This window comes from Anomalospiza imberbis, chromosome 12 (assembly GCF_031753505.1).
Source record: "Anomalospiza imberbis isolate Cuckoo-Finch-1a 21T00152 chromosome 12, ASM3175350v1, whole genome shotgun sequence".
NCBI classification, from domain to species: domain Eukaryota; kingdom Metazoa; phylum Chordata; class Aves; order Passeriformes; family Viduidae; genus Anomalospiza; species Anomalospiza imberbis.
Window position 1 is genome coordinate 15,504,891 of NC_089692.1, and position 22,722 is coordinate 15,527,612.

The following is a 22,722-nucleotide window of genomic DNA, read 5'->3' on the forward strand; positions in this document are numbered from 1 at the left end:
TTATGTGCCACAGTTGTTTCAGGCCAGATATTCCAGGAATCTGAACAATAATTAATTTATAAACTCCTGTGGCTGCAGATCATGAGTTCGAGCACTTACTGGTGGTGGTGTGGGGAAGCATAGGCAGAACAGGGGGTGATCACCCAGAAACTACTCAGGGTTTTCTGGCCCAAGATCTGACAGCAGCTGAGCACTTTTCCAGATAAGAGATTGAAAGACTGAACTTCACAAGGCCTCACAGAATGTTTTCCGTACCCCTCAATTAGAAACACTTTCTCACATACCTACTTCCATAAAATCACCAGCGTCCGCATCTCTAGCAGAAAGTTTTGTAATGAATTTTTTTTTTAATATATTTTCAGCTGTAAACAGCAGAAAACCCCCTTCAGGCACTTCACTAGACCTTTTATCCACACGCAGGAAAAAGAATTGATTGATTTTGAAGTTAAACGTTGGCATCTGCTGTTATTCAAAACCAGGACCTTGGATACACTCATCCGCCATGCTTTCAGCTCAGCCACCAGTGTGCTGCAAATGAAGACAAGCTGTTGTCAAATGAGAAATGCAAAATAGTCAATCTGTTTGTCTGTTTAATGTAACTGGGAACATAAGCTGCTAAAAATGCTACCATTCTGCACTGTCAGATGGGAGACACTCTCCAACAAACGAAAGCCTAATGACCCATTTTACTCAGGCGCTCTGGAGTTCCTCCTAATGGTATTTTCCATATGCACTTCAACATGCTTTTAACTGAAACTGCAAATGGTACTATTTTCTATCTAACACAAGCGTGTAATCTGTGCAGCATATTTTTTTTTTTCCTCTGGCACCATGAAGGAATGCTGATGTTCAAGGCGTCTTGAAACAGTGAGCATATTGCTCAAGCATCTGATGCTCATCTTCTCTTTACACCTGTCATTGTACTGTATTAAAGGAAAAAAATCAAGTCATTAACCATGATAGATATGTTTTTAATAAGAAAGTGTTGTGCCTCACCAGGCAGATAAATAGCAAGTCTTAAGATATCTTCAGAGCCCAAGCATACAATTACAGAATAAAGTTAAATATGCTGGGGACTCTTCAAAGACTGCTATAACTTGTAAAGATTAGGTCTCTATCAATTACCCAAGCTACATTCCTTCAAGAATTTTCTAGCACTGAAATTGCTAATTTGACTTTTCCTCGGAAAGTTCCCTATTCCCCACAGATAATTATGTGTGAAATGTTGCCTAAACAAAACTGTGATTTGGCCAAGGAAACAAGTGTGGTCCATTTTTGAGTCAAAAACCAGTGAAAATAATGCTGCCATTGCCAGAGTAGGGTAGGAAGAAACTCTGGAGATCATGGTTATTTTGTTAAATATTCTTGAGGTTTATATAGTAGGAATTTCATGGCTCTGATTTCAAACCTCACAGAATTAGGGTTTTTTTGGCAAAAAGCTCTGTGTAGCATTTAGCTTCTCTTCAGAGGCAGGCTAATACCAGGCAGTCAGTGCTTGATTTGCTTTCTCCTGACAAAGCACCACAGTCTGTTGGCATTCTTGCAGGGTGTGCTTCTTTAAGCCATTATAGTCTTAGACCCAGCTTTGTCTCCACCCCTGCTGTTATCACATTGATAATGTTTGTTAATTATTGACACAAGAAATGCTCAGTCATAAACTGCAGATCACTGGAAAAGCCCTGCTGTGCTGAGCTGAGCAGCAGTGCCACGAGGGTGCCTGCTCCCTCCTGGCTCCCTTGCCCTCAGGGTGCTGCCATCACTGATTAGCAAACCCCCCAAAAGCAAGGAATATCTTCAGGCACTCCCTTCTTCCCCACAGAAAAAAAAAAGATCCTACTCATCCAGATTCCTCTCCAAGTCCCAGAATAAATATTATCTTGTCCCCATCAGGTTGTTCACAGCCTGTTTGCAGATGGGGAGAAGGAAAGGGACCAGAATGTCCCTGGGGAGGTCTGGCCTGGGATGACACTGCAGCTGTGCCCTGACCATCTCAGATGGGCCAGTGCCTGGTCAGCACTGGCTTCATGGGCTGGCACCTGACTGGGCTGCACGAAAAATTCAGCACTGCTTCACCTTTTGGGGATGTGTTCGAAAACATAAAAAAGATCATTTCAGCTTAATATAGTTTAAAATAGTGGGGAGCAGCCATCTGCACTGATGTGTCAATGCTTGAGATTTGTGTGCTCAGGAGAGACAGAGAGAAAGAACAGAGAAGAAGCAGGTGAAAAAGTGAAAGACAGAGGAAAAGAGTATTTCATGCAAGGGGGTTAATGCAGTGGCCAGTCATCTCCAGGATTACAGAGAAATTTAATATGATCTTGGAATCATCCACTCAGTAACCAAGTAGATATTAGTACATCCAAAGAAGCAGGTTTGCTTTATTGTAAAAAGGCTGGTACCTAAGAGAGACATTCAGGCTAGGAGGGGGAAAAAATCTATTCCCCTTTGCTTGCTGTATGCCTCCCCCCTGCATAAATAACTCCCCCAGACCTAACATAAAATCATACCCAGGCCTTTCCATCACAGATCAAAAGTCAGGCAAGTAGTGTTGCATTGCAGCTGCCTGAATTATACTTGGCCTCTGAATAATAAATAGGGAATTTCTTGAACCACAGGCTCATTAATGAGCACTAATTCAGAACTGATGGCACAATGTTCAGTAATTTAAGCAATGTAGACAATGAAGGTTCTCAACTCTGGTACAAAGAGTGACCTACAGAATCTTGTGGAATGAGTAATTACAGCTAATATCCATTTCAGCTTCTATTAGAACATCCAATAAAGCAAGGTCGTGACAACAGGCAAGGATCACATCCCAGCAAGCATGGCAGTGGGGGGAGAGGGAGTCACCCTGGAGCAGGTGGATGTTCCTGTTAGTTGGGCTCCACAATGAATGAGGCTGCTGACAGCTCCCGGAGGACGCGGGCGCTGCGGCAGCAGAGGCAGCTCAGGGAATTCGGGAATGGCTTTCAAGAGCACAGAGGTTAGGTTGGGATGGGGTTTGTTTTTGCCCATAACTAACAAAGGCTTGAAGGACAGAGCATGAGCTACTAGCTTTTTTTTTCTTTTTTTTTTCTTTTTTTTTCTTTTTTTTTTTTTTCCCCAGCCTTTCAAATAGTTTGGTATTAACATATAGAGGGAATGATATCCACTATGATAGTACCATTTGCCGTTTGGTATTAACATATAGAGGGAGTGATTTAATAAATGAGGGTGAACCCTCAACAAGTTGTAACAGAGGAAAAAGTTGATGGCACTGGACACCTGTAGTGTGAAAACCAGCTGAGTGAGCAGCAGCAGAGCAGAATGAGATGCCTGGGGAGTTTCTACTCTGTGCAGATAAGCCTTATTAATTCCTAAGAGAGGATGGAGAACATGGTCAAGTGAGGAAATAATGAAATTATCTGCTTTTTTTGGTACCATTAAGTGGGAAGGTTGCTGGTTGTTAAAAACAGTTTCTGACAATACTTCCAGGACTTGGTGCTTTTCAAAAACTAATGGTCAAATTATTTCTGTCCCCTCAAATAAGCTAAAATCCCACTTTGAAATACAAGAGGTTTTTTCAGTGATACTATTTGGCTTTTCAAACAAACACTCAGACAATACAGTGTATTCAAAATGCTTCCCTCCCAAAACATTCATATACTGGAAATTTTTTCTACAACCAACTGGGCAATACTGAGAAACCCAGGGGAGGGCTGCAACCAAAATTAATTGCCTGACAAATACAGGTCACAACAAATATTTTGATGGACTCAAAAAATCAACTCTGCTGGCTAAATCTTTGACCCTGATGGAGTTCACTGTGTAGCAGTGTGGACATGCTGAGAGCTCTGCTGTGAGGGGAGTGTGTCCTCCACTCTGGAAAATAGTCTGGTGAGAAAAGCTGCTCCAGAAACAGCAGGGCTTAGTTCCTGCTGGTCAAAAGGGCTGCAAACAGACACAAAACCATCAACAGGGCTCTGAACTGCAGTCATGGCCCTTGAAGGTCTGAGACAGCAATTTAGGCATCACTGTGACCAGCTCTGGGTACTTGTCCCTTCCCTTCCCTCCAAGCTTTAACGTGTCTTGCTCTGAGGGTTTGGAGCTACAGAGAAGCCCCATGGAGGAGGCCAGGACATGGTGAGGGCTGATGGTATGAAATGCCTTGGGGACAGGACAGGCAGGACTTAGCTCAGCCCCCACAGGGACCTCAAAGCCTGTGACAAAATGAGAGAAAAGAGAGTATTTCCCCCAAAGAATTAAGAGTCATGGATCCCTTCAGTGGATGAGAGAAAGCACTTTTTCTTTCATGAAATCAGAACAGAAGAGAGACTTTCATTGTCTCACACCATACCTAGGATGGTTTGCTAATGATACTCCTCTGGCAGAAGCAGGGTTTGGGCAAAAGGCTTGAACTCCCTCAAGGACTGTTAAATGCTGGGTTTGAGCAGCTTAAAATGCACTTTGCTGCTTAAGTCCCTTTAAGGGCTGACCACAAGCACTTCTTGCACTACATAAGCCCCAGCTACAAAATCCACTTAAAGAATGAACTCCCACATAACTACTCATGCCCCATGTGGCCCAGACACCAGTTTTCATCTAAAAACAATTTCATCCCCAGCTGTGAAACAGCTGCCCCCACTTCCTGGTGGGTACAGCAAGGGAACAACCCTGGAACTGCCTGGAAAAACCCTTCTGTCAGACACTTTTCCTCGTGTGAGAATCCTGCCTCCTGAAAAGCTGCTGGAGGACACGGCACGTGAGCAAATGATTTGACTTTTGCAGGAGGAGTAAAACACTTTTAACATATCTGGAAGCAGGAGAAGCACGGGAGCCAGGGCAGGACCAGGCCCAAGGTAGGGGCAGCAGCCCCCAGTGCCGTCCTGCTGCTGCTTTGTGTTGAATTCTGTTGACTTTAGTAATATTAATTGAAGTAGGGTTCCCAGGATTGGTCCCAGGGTTGCCGTAGCATCAAATGAATGCCAAAAATTTAGATTACCTGCAGCTATATTAATTTCCATACTGGCTCGAGGAATTTTTCCTGCATCACTTGAGAAAAGAACCTTTAAAAGCTGTGCTGCTTTTTTTTTTTCTTTTTTTTTTTTTTTTTTTGTATACTATCTAGTAAGGACTTCTGCTTTCTATTAAAATGTGCTGATAGATATTTTTTTTCTGTTTAACTTTAAGGGACCTTGGTGAATACTTTAAGGTTTGCAGCTCAAATGATTGTTTAGTAAGTAAACCTTTTTTCCTCCAGATTTTGTTAAAATACTACAGAGTTAAAATATTTTATTTGGATTCATACCTCATTTCAAAGTGTTGCTTATAATACCTGACAGGAACAGAACTTTAGTTAGTTATTTCTCCTTTTTTTCCTTCTTTTTGGAGGAAAACAAGCAGTCGAACATAGCTTCTGACACATTAAGCATGACTACTGGGAAATTAAAACAAATGCTGGTACAATTCACAGGGGAAAAAGAACTTAAAGTTTGTTTATAAATTCGTTCCCAGCTCCAAATGCATGTCATAAATTAATAGGTCATCAACATACTGTATTTAGCTGGCAGCAAATAATTTTCTGTGAAGAAATGAGACAGAATATAGCCAGAGTAGCAAATTGGCTGAAAGCAAAGCCTTTTGAGTGCTTTGTAAAATCCATAACAGACAACTTGAAGCTCCAGCAAAATGGAAAATATTTCTTGTCTCCTTACTCAGTCCAAGGATTTAGAAAACTGACTAATAATGCAAATAGCCCTAGGTCAATAGCCTGGTGCCACAGCTGGAACTCACACCCAGCTTCCAGGAGATCCATCACGCCTGCCTCCGGACACTGGGGAATGGGAGGATATGGCTGGGATGCTCCAAACACCATCAGTCTCACACACTCAGAGCAGGAAAAGGAGTTCCAAATCATGACCTCATAGTGGCAATGCTGATGAGACCAGTCCTTTTGCTAACAGGTCAGGCCACACTCTGCAGCCCCAAGGTGTGTCTCACAGCTTGGACACTCAGGGTTCCGCTGGGTGGGAAGTGGGTCAGGTCCCTGCAGCCTTGGCACAAAGTCCAGCTCTCATGCTTTGAGAGAGATTTTCTCCAAGATTCAGGTAACTAATCACCTCCATTTAAATACAAAGGGAAAGTTCAATATTATCCTCTGTAAATATGTCCCTAAACTGTGAAAACTCAGAGCAAAGTAACATTTGGTGAGCATCAAGGCCTGGTGTTAGAATTAAATGCATTTCTCTGGTTTCTAGTCTAGAATTGCATTTTTCAGCCTCTAAGATGCAAGTCACCTGGAGGTGGTGTGACCAGCACAAGGCACAGAGCAACCTTCATCCTGGGATTGTCTTCCCAAGGTGATGTTGGAATGGATTAATGAGGAATTAAAGCAAGGCAGGGCCTAGTGAGCCATTGGCTTGGCTCTGAAGACAAAAAGCCTCAGCCTCCACAGTAACAGCTTCTTTTCTGCTGCCCTTGAAGGAGGACAGGGGGAGAGAACAGCTCCAAGGCCAGGCAGGTGGAGGAGGGTATCAACAAACCCACTTGCTCTGGGCTTCACTATCAGCCTTTCATTTCCCACCATGTAAAACTCCAACACTCAGTATCTATCTCTCTATATGTGTACTCATGCCTTGAAATTCTTTCAGAGATGGGACGAGGCAATATTATCTTTGAGAAAACACAGATCCTAACTTAGTCTCCCAAAAGGAAAATTACTGACTTGAGCAATTCCTGGTAGTTATCCAAATAGCCTTGTCAGATTATTTAAATACCGCATTGTGATATTATTGAAGTTGGTACCAAGTTACTCTTGGCAGAAACAAGTGTTCACTGGCAGGTGCTGAGTAGATGAGCTGTTACTGCTCCAGCTCTCTGTGTCAGCAGCACGGCTGGCTGCTGCCAGGGATTGTAACCAGGGAGCTCAGCAAAATGCCCTCCAAAGGGGTTATTTTTCCCAGGGGGCTCTGGAGCGGTTTGCTTTCACCTCTCAGAGCCTGGTTGCTTATCTGCTGTCACACTGGAGCTATGGAGGGGTTTTTGGGGCCTGGATGGGAGGGAAGCATTGTATCACTGCATTCAGCACAAAACCCATACACTCCAGAACAGTCCTCTACTCTGTTAAAAAAAATCAGTATGTAAATCTCCAGGGAAGAAAATGGAATTTAGGAATTTACCTGATCTGTATTAAAAGGCAGGGGGAAAAAAATACTTAGGCTTATGCATTTTTCATTATTCAGGACCCACTCCACCTATATATACTCAGTGTTTTGTCTCTGCTGTAATTTCAGTTGGGAAGTTTAAAATGCAACAGTCTGGCAGTGATTCGCTTATACTGTTTCAGAAAAAATGGTTCACAGCTAAGGACAAACAAACTCTGTCCAGCCACAGTGTGAGAAGGGACAGGAGGAGGAGGAGGAAGAGCAATAGCAGAAGCTCATCAGGTTCCCGTCTTAGACTTTGAAATGCATCTCAACCCAGGAAGATCCCAGATTTCCTGCATGGCGTGGGGGTATCCACCTTTCCCACTCCAGGGCAGCAACCCCATGGAGCTTCTCTGTCTCCCCATTCCCACAGAAAGTGGAGGGAGATGTGGAAATCCAGGGGTCACACACTGAACTCCTGTTCCCACAGCATTCACGAGCAAAACCCAGAAACATGTTGTAACAGCCTCCTCACGCAGCAAAGAGGGTGAGAGGCCCAGAGGCTGGCTCTGAGAGCCTGGCCAGGTCACTTTGAGGACCTGTTAATCATCTAGCCCCCACATCCTTAAAGAAAACATTCACCCCTCAAATATCTTTTCAAAGGTTTTGTCCAGCTTGGCTAAAAGTTGTGGCAAGTGAGGATTTTCCCATGACTTCCCTTGGGAAGCTGCACCATCCTGTGAGAGCCCTCAGGTACAGAGCATCTCCTGCTCTTCAGCCAGCATTTGCTTTGACTCAGTCCCATTGCTCTTGCAATATCTTCAAGTACCACATTGACAAGCTCAACACCATCCGAAAATTTTTGAGTTAAAATTTGTATTACCAAGACAAGCAAAAGGAAGTAAACAGAAGATAATTTTTTTTCTGGAGATATTGCTTTCTTTGGAGAAGTCTCTGCAGAACAAAGCCATGCTCAAGGAAGGAATTAGTAAACAGATGAAATGAAGTGACAGTGTTGCCATTTTCAGTTGAAGTGGGATTACAAGATTGTCACTTTTCTTCTGTCCACCTTTACCCTTAGGGTATTTATTTTAGTGTTTCTGTGCAATACAATTCACTTTAGGCTCCTGGAAAACTGCTATAGCACAAATCCTCTGCTGGAACAAATGGCTACAATTCCATTGACTTCTACATTTTCTAGCCAAAAATTTTCCTCTCCATTTCTATCCAGGGATGCCTGCTAGGTTACAGGAGACAGAAGCTCTGCTCATGCTGGAGCCATGCATCAGATCCCAGTTCCAGGGCTTCATCTTGTCATGCAAATTGATTATTTCCACCCTTCAAAGTCTGCAAGTCTGAGATCCATATGATGTGTTTAAGTGCAATTCTACTGAAAGGGTCCAAATCTCTCTGCCAGAAAATCTTTCTCTTTTTCCAGAACCTCATAGAGAACATGCCTAGATTGTGCTTTAGTGAGGTAAATGCAGAGACAGACTTAAATTAATATGTCTGGGAATAAATTATTTCTAAAGTGTTTTCAGCCAGCATCACATGAATAGATTACCATGAAGCACTATGGGAAGAAAAAATTCATCTAAAAATCATAGTTTAAAACAGGAAAAAAAAAAAAAAAAACACATGAAAGCTGAGGATAACTATCCAGCTTCTTATTGTCAATGGTGGCAAGTGCTTTGCAATCTTTAAAGTACCTCAGAAGTTTTATGGCCCACTGTCTTGACAAAATCCTATTTTATTTTATTTGGCAAGTAGAACTGACAACTCACAGCACCTCAGCAGCCAGAAAGCACCCCCTAACAGGCTGGTAGGGCCAGAAATATCCATAACTATTCCCCATGGTGAGCATAACAGGAGGTAGCCCACACCTACTTCCAGCACTGGGAATGGAAATTCATAGTTTGGTTTTCAATGGCCAAACCCAGCTTTCCCAGGCTGGGTCTTCCCCCAGGGTTTGGGCAGAGCCCAGGAGGTGTGAATGGTGCTGCCTCTGAATTCACAAGGTGAAACTGCACCAGCTGCCCCCTTCTCCATCTTTCCTGGCTTTTGATGGGATAGCAAGATCAGTGCCACCCTCACTTCTCTTTCAAATGTGTGCCAAGCTCCACTAAACCAGCTGATATTTTAATCATGGTCAAGAGACTTTTCACATTGTGTAATGGGAGGAAATAAAACACCTGGGTTTCACTACTGCCATCCCAATACCATTTATATTTAAGAAAATAATACATGACTTTTGTCACTAAATAAAACACATAATTTTCTTCTGATTCAACATAATAAACTAAAGAGCTAAATACATCATGGTGAGAGAAATGGCAATTCTCTGCTGACCAGAGGAGAAAGGCACTCAGCCTATGCTGTGCCTTACATTTTCCTACTCAAAAGCACACAACTGAGTCTACACAGGGATCTCATATTGCACATCAGCCCAGGGGTTTCATACTTAGCATTCTGCGCTGTCATATTCCTATACATCTGTACAAGTCTGTTTAAAATCTAGAATACAAATGAATAAATCATGTTTATGTTTGCACCTTTACCATACTTATTTGTGTGGTCAGTTATGTGGTCAGTGTGGTCAGCATGGTCAACATGGTCAGTGTGGTTGCTGTGGTCAGTGTGGTCAGTGTGGTCAGTGTGGTTGGTGTGGTCAGTGTGCTCAGTGTGGTCAGTGTGGTCAGTGTGGTCAGTGTGGTCGGTGTGGTCAGTGTGGTCAGTGTGGTCGGTGTGGTCAGTGTGCTCAGTGTGGTTGGTGTGGTCAGTGTGGTTGGTGTGGTCAGTGTGGTTGGTGTGGTCAGTGTGGTCAGTGTGGTCGGTGTGGTCAGTGTGGTTGGTGTGGTCAGTGTGGCTCCTGTGGTCAGTATGTGGTCGGTGTGGTCAGTGTGGTCAGTGTGCTCAGTGTGGTTGGTGTGGTCAGTGTGGCTCCTGTGGTCAGTATGTGGTCGGTGTGGTCAGTGTGGTCGGTGTGGTTGGTGTGGTCAGTGTGGTTGCTGTGGTCAGTATGTGGTCAGTATGTGGTCGGTGTGGTTGGTGTGGTCAGTGTGCTCAGTGTGGTCAGTATGTGGTCAGTATGTGGTCAGTATGTGGTCGGTGTGGTCAGTGTGGTCAGTGTGTGGCTGCCTTCAGAGTGGTCAGAGCCATCCAGGGCAGCCCAGGGGCAGCACTGGTGGCCCTGCAGCAGCACTGGTGGCCCTGCAGCATCACTGGTGGCCCTGCAGCATCACTGGTGGCTCTGCAGCAGCACTGGTGGCCCTGCAGCAGCACTGGTGGCCCTGCAGCAGCGGTCAGTGGCCGGTGGGGCAGGGGCAGGCACGGGGCACTGCCCAGCTCGGGCACCCTGCTCCTGGCAGGGAGGGTGATGTGTGTGAGCTGCAGTGCCTGTCCCGAGAAGGCGCGGGTGACAGGACCCCAGCGGGGGACAGCCCCGCTCCCCGGAGGCCCCAGGGACATCCATCCCCCTGTCAGCCGGGGCTAGAGCTCGTTCCTCTGCACCCTGGCTGTGACCGTGGCTGCAGCCAGGCGCTGGAGCGATCTGGAGCGCAGCCCCGGGTGCTGGCAGCCGGCCCTGCCTGCAGCGCAGGCTCGCACACAGAGCTGGTCTCATTCTGTCATCCCGAATCTGACCCACTCCCAGCAGCCATACCTGACAAAACCAAACCTGACTGAGGTACCTGTATGCAGAGCTCAGTTTGACACCTCAATTCCTCCGAGATACAGAACTCAGGTATTTGGAAACGAGCCTAGGAAAATCAGCTGCTTTCTCCTAAGTGCCTGCTAAGGAGACACTTTCCTTGTATCTAAGGAAAAGATACAAAATTCATATTGAAAACGAGTTATGAAAAAAAAAAAAAAAACAAAAAAAAAACCCTAAACCAAAACTCAGACTTTTCTTACACAGTGCACTTAGTCAGCAGGTCACTTCACACACCTGCAGACAAGGTCCAGCTCTGTGACAGTGTCTAGAATGCATCTAGATCTGCAAAAGCCACAGAGTCTATCAAATTTTTCAGTGCTTTTGGAAAGTCATCTGTGCATCCACCTGCATTAAATACTCCAGCACTTGGAGAAATCTGTCCAAAGGCTCTGGTGCTGCTGCACTTGTTGTAACAGTTAGTGGTGTTTTTCATATATTCATACAAAATCCTAATATTTTCTATACTGTCCAGTACTTCATTTGTCTGGAAATTATTCAAGATTATTCTAGGGAAGATATGATGCCATGTGTTGCAGTATTAAATGGCTGTGCCTTGTAAAGTAAAATGTTTTCATACACTACTCTTTATAGAGTTTCAGCTTATTTTCCCCACTCAGCAAAAAATAAATTCCAAAAAACCATGATAATATCTCATACAGGTCTCCCACAGACCTCATACAGCTTCAGTCTGAAGCATTTTTCCCACTAAAATTTCCTATTTTATTGCTATTCTTATTTAAGGACATAGGACTTGTTTTAATATTACATAAAGTACCAAGGAACTGTTCAATTATGGCAACAAGAAATTAGAAGGAGGTACACATTTCCAAAAAGATAATAGCTGACTATCAAAACACTGCCAGAAATTAGTTGTGAAATGAAGTGGAATATGTGAATGGTTATGAAAAACAACAAAATTAATTTACATGGGTAAAATAAATGGTACATGAGAGACAACTGCCACAGCAGAGTTATTCTCCTTATTCAGGATAAATGGGATTGGATATGCACATGCATGTGTGCATTTATGGGTATTTCTGTGAGAGAGATTTATTAAAATGTTTAATGGTATTGCCATGGTCTCCGTGGTTTGCAGGCCTAATCCTGCTCACGTTAAAGGCAGTGGAAATAGGAACAGTTGACTAATTATCCCTCTGTAAGGCCCCAGAATATCCACATTGAATTCTAACAAATTACTAGAACCTCAGGGAAAGAAACAATGCTAATTAAGATGAACTTTAGGTGTAGGACCTAATTAATATGATCTTTACGTGAAACTTGTTCCAAATGAGGCAACTTTAAAAGTTATACCAATAAATGCCTTGGGCTGTATAGCACTAAATAAGTCAAAAAATAAACAAACATGTTCCTTAAAATCAGCAAGTAACAAATCAAGATATTAGCATGGGTGTTATGTGACTGCAAGACTTTTCTTCAACAAAGATTTTGATTTGTTTTAGCTCTGAACACAACTGTGGGTGAAATGATAAATGCAGGGCTGCTTTCTGTTTCTGACTGGAAACACACAGACATGCTGGGGGGAAGAAAACATACAGCAGGAATACACAAGTGACTCTGTTTGGGGAGAAATATTGATTTCCAGATCTTGTCAAAAATGATGTGTCAGTCTATTAAAACAAGAACTTAAAACTATGTCTCTAGGAAACTTAGAAGGGTTTTTTTTTCCTGTTTCAGGGAAAGCGGTTGGATGCCCAAGCAGGAGAAATTTGGGTAGCAAGTCACTTAAAGAAGGCATAAAGGTCCCTGTATTGGTAGAGCTCCTGCTTGTGCACCCATGTGGACACATCTGTTTGCCTCAGGTACATGAAGGCAGGGTACACAGTCGTATTTTGGAAACCTCCAACTCAGAACATTCTATGATTCCACGGGAATTGTTTTCCTCACATAACTGGACAAACCCCCATTTCTTAAAGTCCTGCAGCTTTCCACATCTGGGGCTAAAAGCTGAACCTGTTGTGAAGATCAGAGCTGAGCTCTGGACATATCCTGGAGCACCCACAGGCCAGATGGACCCAACTCCCTGGCTGGAAATCCAGATGGACCCAATTCCCTGGCTGGACTCCAGAATCGAGGGGTGAATCCTGATCCCATCGAAACCCCTGGCAAGAGTCCCACTAGTAAGGTCACAGTCTGCTCTTTGCTCCAGCAGAACTTTTGGGAGATCCTTCTACACATGACTTTTTTTTTTTTCTGAATGAAACTAAGTTGAAAGTGTACTGACTTGTTCAAATTGAAACAAAGACAGCAGCAATGAAAAAAAATAGCCTATGGAAAAACAAAATAACAAGTTATAATTAATCTGTTCTGAGCAGATATAATAAAAATATCAGATTCAAAATATGAACATACATTATTGTTTTGGCTTTGTCTGCTACACTAGAATTCCTCACATGCTGACTTCTTGCCCTCTTCCTACTCCTATTTTTCTCTCTCACCACTCCATGAAAAAAAAGGGGTAGAGGAGAAAGAGAGAGAGAAGAAAAATGGAAGGGGAAAAAAAAGCATGAGAATTAAGTAAAGACAGTGGATGAAAGAGAAAGAATGAAAAAAAGAGTGAAAGAGGAAAGAACAAAAGCTAACAAGTGAACAGGAGAAAGAAAAAAAAACAAGAGGGAAATAAATGCACTGCCAGTTGGTTTTTTAGGGCTTATGAAAGTTATGGGGCCCTACATGAAGAAGGCATTACATTTTTTGATCTGCAGCCAGATTCTTAATGAAATAGGAGGGCAGGAGGGAGGCTAATGTGATTCAGCATCTAAAAGCAAGCAGTTGCATCAATAATCTTTAGCACTGGCACTTGTGCTAAGACAAAACATAACAGAGTTTAGAAGACAAGTTGTCAGTGTGACTTGGGGGCCTTTCAGTTATTCAATACAACTCCATTAGGTTTTGGAAGCATAAACAGGTAGCAGGATTTTGTGCTAGTAATACTCTTAAACCAGTATGTAATTAAAATTGAGTTCTGTGGAGAATAATTCCACTACATATTACTAGAGGTGACCTCTCCCTTATCAGTCTCCAGCGAACACCAGTGTTTGCTTTAGCTTTACCCATGTTCAGTCTAACAAACACAGCCAAGAAGCAACAGCCTGAAGAACTGAGCAGGGCACACTTGAGCTGGGCTGTCTGCTCTGTGCCAAGCTCCCACCTCTCTGCTAGGGCAGCTTTAGGGGAGGAGTGCACTCACTTCCCCGGCTGCCTGACTTGTGCCTCACTTCCCTGCAGAAGTTATTTTTCAAATTAAAAAAAATTATGAAGGTTTTTTTTTTACTTCTCTTTGTTTTAATCTACAAAACTTTGCAGTAAACTAGGTTGAAGGAGAGCTTTTCTTCCTCCTTTCAGCTAGAATATACACGAAACTTAAACTGACCTTTAAAGCTAAACTTTGCAAATCTTCCAGAGCAAGGAATTTGGGTAGGATGAAATTCCCACCAATGAAGATGTCTCACTTCAAGTTAGTCTGTGCATGACTTGACTCCCCCTTAAATCCCTCACACAGAGCTCAAGCTCACTGGAGTTGCTTCCAGGGCCTTGTGAGGGTCTCCTGCAAGACAGAAGCTCACTTTGAGTGATGTAGGACACTGAAAGAAGAGTTCATAGCCTTCAAGAGGGTGATCAAGAGTACAAACTGTTAGACCCACCAGCCAAATAATATTGGTTTTGCAAAAATCTTTCATATTAGATACAGAGGTTAAACACCTATGATTGCTGGTCACTGGGAACAATGGGCTTTCCAACAAGAGCGTCCAAAAACCCTCATCTGTTCTTACAGGAGCACCTTCTCACTGCAGAAAATCCACGGTATGAAGAGAACTTGGCCCATAAACTCTAGAATTGGAGTGGGAAAATTATCCGCAGCTGGGCAAAGGTTATGCTCCTCAAACAGCTGGGCAAAGCCAGGGTCATTCTTTAACAAGTTGAGCAGGAAAGTTATTCAGATGGAAGGTGCCAAAAGAAGAACAAATGCTGGGGTCACAGCACGGTGAATCTTGGCTTCCCACTTAACCACACGAGTCAGGGCAGTCCCTTGGACAGAGCTCCTACCACTCATCTGTGGCCAGCACTGCCCACAGGCCACCTCTCAAACACACAGCTGAACTCTGAGAGGTTTAACTTTGTTTTTGTTTTACCTCTTATCTTCAGTTCTCAGGACCTTTACTTGCTTATGGTGTAAACCACCTAGATCTAAAAGCGACTCTGTGGTTAAGACAATAATTAATTTTGCTTAACTCATGAAGAAATATCTGGGAAAGGGAATGTTGAGAACCACCAGCAAAAGCTGATTTTGCAACACTATGTATTTTCCCCATTTGTCTTAAATACAGCCTTTTGTTCACTGTTCTACATCTATATTGATATTAACATAATAAGCAGATTCTAAATTAAAGAGGGAAAAACCAGCTAGTGAGGCAGTGGAGGGCAATGTGAATTAATTTACAATGCAAGAATGCAAACCCCTTCACTTCTATCCCTTACATTTATGAATTTCTCTATTTCTTGCCATTAATGTTGTTTGAATTGTCTCCTGGTCTCCTAACACAGAACTGTTGTCTGCCTTCTTCATTAATCTTCATAAATTTCAAGTACTACAATGGCCTGGCCTCCACCCTCCAGGGCAGGGGCAATTTAAGAGGGCAAATGTTTTGGGGAGTCAGTTTGAATGCTTGACCCATGTCCTACTGCGCCGTGGTGGAGCCCAGGGTGGGAGGGCAGGAGGCCTTTTAACCCTCCTTGCTGATTTGCCTTTTCATATTTTGCTATTTTTCCCAAGTGCTTTTAAAGTTCTCAGGGATGTCTTAACAATTCTGTTTGTGCAAGGGAAAAGGATTCAAGGATTCATGCACAATATTTGGATAATATTTGGATAGGGAATGGTATCCCCATTGGATATTGTCTGTATCTATTTGGTGCAATGCACCTGCACCTCAATCCCTCTTCAAGCTCCTGGACAGGGGTGTGAGGAAAACACTGCAAAACCTTTCAGAAATCCTCAAACTTTACAATCTGAGGCTTTTAGCTTATTAAAAAGAAAAAAAGAATAAAAAAAAAAAAGAAAGAAAAAAGGCACAGCTTGCAGCTCGGTACTACTGCAGAAAATTATACAGCAATTAATAACGATTTACAAGGCGGCACAGCATGTGCTAATAGGTATAAGAAGCAGGGTAAACAAGTATGGAAATCATCACATATTCAGCAAAAACTGCCATAGTGCAGTGCTGAATGTGCCTAGACAAAGAGTTATTTTTTTATATTTTATCTGGAAAAATATTCTTTCATTAAAAAAACCTTATCAGCTGAGGTGTATGGTCCAAGACCTAAACAGAAAATAACCAAATTCTGTCACCATGTTTATTGAGTTTGCATTTGGAGATCTCTTCCCTGGGCATTGAGTAGAGTTTCCTTCTGGACCACTTTTTTCTATTTGAGTGATGCCACTGAGTATAAGGAAAACAAAGAGTACTGAGTTTAAGCTTGTGGAAAGCTGACTGTCTCTGGAGGGAGCCAAAGTGGTAATAAAAACTGTTCTAATGATTTGATCAGCAAAACGAACGAAAAGCAAAGTTTGGAATTAATGAGAGCTCTAGATCAAAACTGCGGATGATTTTCTTCTCATTAGTGGTTTTTATCATCAGATGTTAGCATTGTTTGAATGAAATTCATTCAAAGACCTCAAATAAAAGCAGTATTTGGTAAAAGAAACTGTGATTTGGGTCTATTAACAAACAGAACATCTTGCTAAATAATTCCTTTATGCACTATTCTGTAATGATGTAAAGCTGGTGCCTTTCTGCTGCCTCAGTGAAACAGCCTTCAGAAAGATCATTAAACTGGCTTTTTGTGAGAGGAGCTAAAGAGAGCGACTGAAGCGTCTGTTATAAGTTTATATTTGTATTCAACTCAATTAGGCCCTAGGACACAGATGAAAGCGTGGCGCAGCTCCCTCCCAATCCCTTTCCAGCAGCCAGCTTTCTCAAGAAGCTCCTCTGGAAACTGCTCCGGCTGGAGCCCGCAGCTTTCCAAGAAGTGTTGCTGCATCCCCGTGGCCTGGATGCGGCCGAGGCCGGGAGGGGGAGACGCTTGGGGAGATGCCCGCAGCCCGTGGAGATCTCCGCAGCCTGTGGAGATGCCGGCAGCCCATGGAGATCTCTGCAGCCCGTGGAGATGCCCGCAGCCCGTGGAGATCTCCACAGCCCGTGGAGATGCCCGCAGCCCATGGAGATCTCCGCAGCCCATGGAGATCTCCGCAGCCTGTGGAGATGCCCGCAGCCCATGGAGATCTCTGCAGCCCGTGGAGATGCCCGCAGCCCGTGGAGATCTCCACAGCCCGTGGAGATGCCCGCAGGCCATGGAGATCTCCGCAGCCCATGGAGATCTCCGCAGCCTGTGGAGATGCCCGCAGCCCATGGAGATCTCTGCAGCCCGTGGAGATGCCCGCAGCCCATGGAGATCTCTGCAGCCCGTGGAGATGCCCGCAGCCCATGGAGATCTCTGCAGCCCGTGGAGATGCCCGCAGCCCATGGAGATCTCCAGAACCCGTGGAGATGCCTGCAACTGATCCGCGGGGAGCCTGGCCAGCGCTGCCACTGGGGATGCACCGCTCACTGTGGGTGGAATTTGGGTACAAACGGAGCCACCGCAAATAACAACAAACCCTCCTCCTCTTTTCCCCTGTCCACAGCTCGGGAATCATCCTGTATCCTGGCTTTATTTTTTTGCTTTCCAGTGGGGCCCCGCGCCAGGGTCGTTGCCAACTGGCTGCGGAGGGACGGGTGTGCTGTCCCGGGGCACCCCCGGAGCTCTGCCCCTGCTCCCCTCCTGCATTCCCGGGAAGCTGCAGCTGGCAAAGGGACTGGCTCTATACCTGCTTCTAGGGCTGGGTGGCCGGGAGGACTTTTCTCTCCAGATGGAGCTGGGGAACAGGCTCACATGGGCATCCCTGGCATTGGCATTGCAGAGCCTTACCAAGGAGCTCCATCCCCAACAACTCCAACCACCTGTCTTTCATTCCAGCCCCACAGCTGGCACCACCAGAAGATTTTTTTTTTTGTTTTGGTAAAAAAACCCAGAAATGCCTGGCTAGCTTCACACTGGAAACCCCCTTGATCCAGTTCAAGTGGACCAGCCTCTTCCAAGAGAAACATGTTCTGTCAGAAACGTTTCACCTGCTCACTAAGTACATTCACTACACAGAGCCTTTTTATAATGTGCTAATTTATTTTTAGAAACGGTTTTATATCGCACAGCACCCTGAGTGCCTTTGGCAACTTCAGGTACTTCAGAAATAAATGTATTATTATTCCTCTTTAGAGATTTAAACTGTATGTTAAGTGGTTAAAAGTAGCCATTACATGGTTGGTGGCTTTTTCTTTTATTGGTTTTCCCAGTGGCAATTTTAATAGTGAATTTTATTATTTTTTATTAATTTTATTATTTATTTATATTACAGCACTTTGACTCTTAATTTAAGAAGAACAAGTCCCAAAAAGAGGATCTGGCTGCCTGACTGGCAAATGAAGTGCCTAAGGCTAAGGCTGTGAGCATGAAAGCTCCTGAACTCCTGAGGCATTAAAATAGTTTTCTGATCTAACTCTTCCTAGTCCTCCCCAGTTCTGCTCTTTCTCCTTCCTGGAAGACAGAGCATTTTAGCACAAGCAGGACCTCCCATTGCTTGGATTTCCCAAGGAGCTTAATCTGATCATCATTTTACAAATTGCACTTGATATACCCATCAAGTCACAAACAAACTACTGTTTCCTTCTCTTCAGAGAAGAACTCTTTAGTACATGGTGTACCAAACTGTGGTTGAAAATTTCTGTGGTGTGTAGGCAGGCCAGATTGATCACCCTGCTCTGGAGGAAAGCAGCCCGTATCTCAAGGAGGCAACTTTACACCACATCCTGGACTAGTCCACCACACATGGGCCTTGCTAGGTGGCTTCTCTGTGCAGAAGAATTCATGATTCATTACCCAAAATCAAAGCCCCTGGAAACAACTCCTCCTGCAGATCAGTGGCTGAAGAGAGAAACCCAAGGAATAGGCTATTGGATTAAATATATTTACTTTCCAGGGAAAGACACAAAATATTTTCTTGTCAACACTGGAGATAAAGAGGATCCCTGAAACTCTCAGTAAGGCACCTGCACCTTAGAGACATCAAGGATTTGAAAACCTACTCTATTTTTATTATCTTCTTCTAGGTGCAACTGGCTAACTGCTCATGGTGCCTTCAATCAACTCCTCTTCTGCATGCACCTGGGCTCAGATCTCTTCTCCTCCTTGCCCCTTTGTGCTAGCCAACCCAACTTGAGATTTTCAGTTTCCATCCCAGGAGCCAGCCATTCAAAATGTGTATCTCACAATATTTAGCTTTGTGGACCAAAGAAGTTTTCATAAAGTTTGAAAGGCAGTCTGGAAAAGTTCCCTGTCTGGAAAGGACTGAGCAAACTTTTTCAGCTCAGGCATCTGGAACTGAATTTTGCAGCTCCCGAGTCTGTCCAGTCACTCAAGGCCAATAACAAAACAAAGGTTACATGGCAACTTAGAACATGCTCTGCTGGCATTGCTGTGATGGTTCAGGTGAAAGCAAGATTTCTTCACGTGTCTTAAGTGAATGACTCAGATTGTGAAGAGTCACCATCATGCTAGCTCTGCATGCAATTAATGCAATCCTTTCTCTTGAGGCCAAGATCTAGCAGCCTTTACTCAACCTGTTCTTCAGTTTTAGAAGTTACCATCCACTAATCTTCCCCATGAAAGCACCAGTCAGTGTGCATGGAAAAGAGCCAGCTGATTGGATCTGATGGGCTGCTGCACGGAGATCTAGTCTGTGTCACTGAAGTGCCTGTTCATCCAATCAACAAAATTACCAAGGAGAACACCAGCCAAGAGCAACACTTAGTGGGCTGCTGCTGCCAGGAGGTCAGTGAGCCACAGACAGAGACTTTGCAAAGCTGGATGTTTCTTCTGAGCCTCTTTGAAGAGTTTGTTTTGTGATGTGTTTCCTATCCGCTCACCTACTTCACCCTGATTTCAGTACATGTAGGTAAAAGGCTGGCTGCAAGTATATGCCTGAACTGATTCTTATTCATTAAAGAAATTTAGGCAGGTGTCTAAAATTAGGTAAAATTTAAAATTTCACTACAAGATATATATGCAGGTTTTTATCTGCAGTCAGTTTTTAACTGCAAATAAGGCTGATGAGCAAACCCTATTATATTTATCATTCTATAATTGTAAGTAAACTGTTATAATTGCACTAGTATAATTAAAGGTTAAATTGCAAGTTTCATGAGAAGAAAAACAGTCAGAAACAGAAGAAACCTTCTCAAAACCATGGTCAGCATGGTCAGCTGCTGACAAAGACCCAAGCACTGACAGGAGGGGCAACAAGCAATCAGATCCACCAAACAGGGTGCAGGGAACAAAAAGGTCTCAAGATTGGTCTCATCAGTGCTTATAAAAATCAGCAGTAGTCTCTCCACTGGTTTTGACTGGTGCTGGCTGAGATGCTATATGTAAAGTCCCTGGCACTCTGTTAAGAAAAAAACTTCATTCCATTCAAAGCTTTATTAGCATCAAAATTTCATAAAGACTACAGAATTGGATCTGAAAAGTTTAATTTGTTGAAAATCTGGCAGCCTGAATAGAAATTCTAGGCACCTGGCTTGAGCATTGCTCATTTTTCTCCAGTTTCATCCACGGTGCCATTATTTATTTAGTTCTGCAAGTTTTGAGAGGAATGCTGCAATGTGAAACATATCACTTGCAGAGAGCCACAGTTTTGGCAGCCCTAACAAAACTAATGCCAACTCAATGCAAATCTCTTTCTGCTTGTTTGCATGTATTATAACAGCAAGAAATACTTTTTCGTAGCTGCATTTCTTTCTCATATTTGCTCAGATAAGTCAATTATTTGTAAAGTGACTGTCAATATTGTGAACTCAAAGTGGTACCAGCGATGTTGAATTATCCAGCAAGAACTATCTGCTTGATTTTTAAGTGTCATTACGCATATGCCCTCCATTGCTTTTGATGTGTTCTTTGAATTCTGAAAAGCCTTCTTTAAAATATTGACTTGTATTAAAAAGCAAAGAGTGCATCATTGCATGCCTTTAACAACTTGAAGATGTCAGATGCATTTTTGAAGCTGCCCTACACACAAGGAAAGAGGACTGGGGTAGTCCTGCAGCAGAGGGATTCTCACAGCCTTGCAAGCTGTCAAATCTTTGAAACAATCCAGGTTCTCCAGCAGGTTTCTACATCTGGTGTGGCCTTGTTTTTATTAACCCCCAGCTCAGCTAAATAACAATGTCCCATCGAGTCCTGGTCGGATGTAGCTCAGCGTGGGGCTCTGGCCGTGCCCTGCAGGGGAGCCGTGCCCTGAGCCAGCTGAGCAGGTGGACACGCCAAGGTTTAAGCTTTACAAACAGCTGAATTTTGGAGAGGAAACTAAAAATGCAAACTCATGCCTGAAAGCTCAGGAAGGCACCAGTTCCACCAGGGACTGACTGCCAGATCCAGCCTTCTGAGGACTGAATGACATTCAATTATTATGGTTTGGGGTCGCCCTACAGCTACATCTGGTACTGTATGTGTGCTCTCTAATACCCACGGGTTCCTATGGTCTAGATAAAACCAGAACGTTGGCATGCTCTTGACTACTCTGTACAACAGCATTAATGTTATTAAACACCATGTCTTATCCTATAAACAGTAGGGATTAATTTATTTTATATCCCCTGAGTGTTTATTAAATTTATCTATCTCCAAAGCACAGCCACTTATCACAAATCACCGCAGCCATGCAACAAATTCCAGCTCTTTACCCCTTTACATTCATTTTCCTGAACATCCCTGCAAACCAAGTGTTGCCAGCATGCAGCTGATGTACATGAAAGGTAAGCAGCAAAAATTTGCAAACCGAGATCAAAAGTAGGTGCCAGTCCCTGAGAATGTATTCCCTAAGCAAACACCTTTGGGGTTTAAATTTCTGATTTATTGAATCAGTGGGAATGTAGCTGTTTTTGGAAGGTGGCTCCCCTTTGAAGGACATTACCTTTTCACCTCCACCATAAACTGATGGATGAATGCCAGCCTATGAACAGAATATTGAAATCAGAACAGTAATCTCAGCCTCACTGATCAAAAGCACTTCTGCATGTTTTTTTGCAGGTTTTCAGTTTACCTCAAGACACAAACAAACCTACAGGCAACTCTGGTAATGAGGATTTGAGGTTCTGCACCTGACTCAATTAGTGACTCATGGAGCATCCCTGCATGTCAGCTTATGCCTCTCCAAACTGTGCTAAAGCAGACAGGGCTATTTTGAGGACTATTTCAAAAGTTAATTTATATTTCTAAGGTTAAAACAAACATTTATGCAATTTTCTTGGTTTCACTGATGCATCATTCACTTAAACATTGTGTAAAATCAATTAAAAAAAAAAGGTTTCTCACCTTTTCTCTCTTTCACATCTACTTAAAAAAATCAAGCAACATTGCTGTTTTATATTTTGACAGAAAGTAAAAAATCTCTTTTTTTTTTTCTCCTTTAAATATGACCCTGGTTAATTCCCAGCTGAAATAATTTGCCTGAAATCCCCTGTGAAGTCTGATCCTGTGCCACTAAAGCAAATGGGAACATTGCCACCCACTCCAGTACGAGCAGCAGATCACCTTGTGTTTCTGCAGGGGATCTGAGGAGCATCTGACCCTGCACATCACAAGTAAGAGGGATTTATTGCTCAGATTCTTGTGACTAGGACCAAAGCTGGCTGGTCTCTAAGGAGAGGGCTAGAAGAGAGACCCAGAAGGTACCCGGATAAGGGGAAGGTGCAGGTGGGAAAAGTGCCTGACAGCTGCTCT

The 22,722-nt window shown here is 43.5% G+C and overlaps 1 protein-coding gene and 1 long non-coding RNA gene across 2 annotated transcripts in view; one reads left to right on the forward strand and one right to left on the reverse strand.

Annotated features, from left to right (window-relative positions):
* Positions 1-22,722, reverse strand: part of MAF (MAF bZIP transcription factor) — a 185,950-nt gene that overhangs the window by 31,532 nt on the left and 131,696 nt on the right. The window lies entirely within an intron of this gene.
* Positions 10,707-13,560, forward strand: LOC137481358 (uncharacterized). The gene is made up of 2 exons (XR_011003437.1): positions 10,707-10,866; positions 12,532-13,560. It is a non-coding gene; the product is annotated as an uncharacterized lncRNA (long non-coding RNA).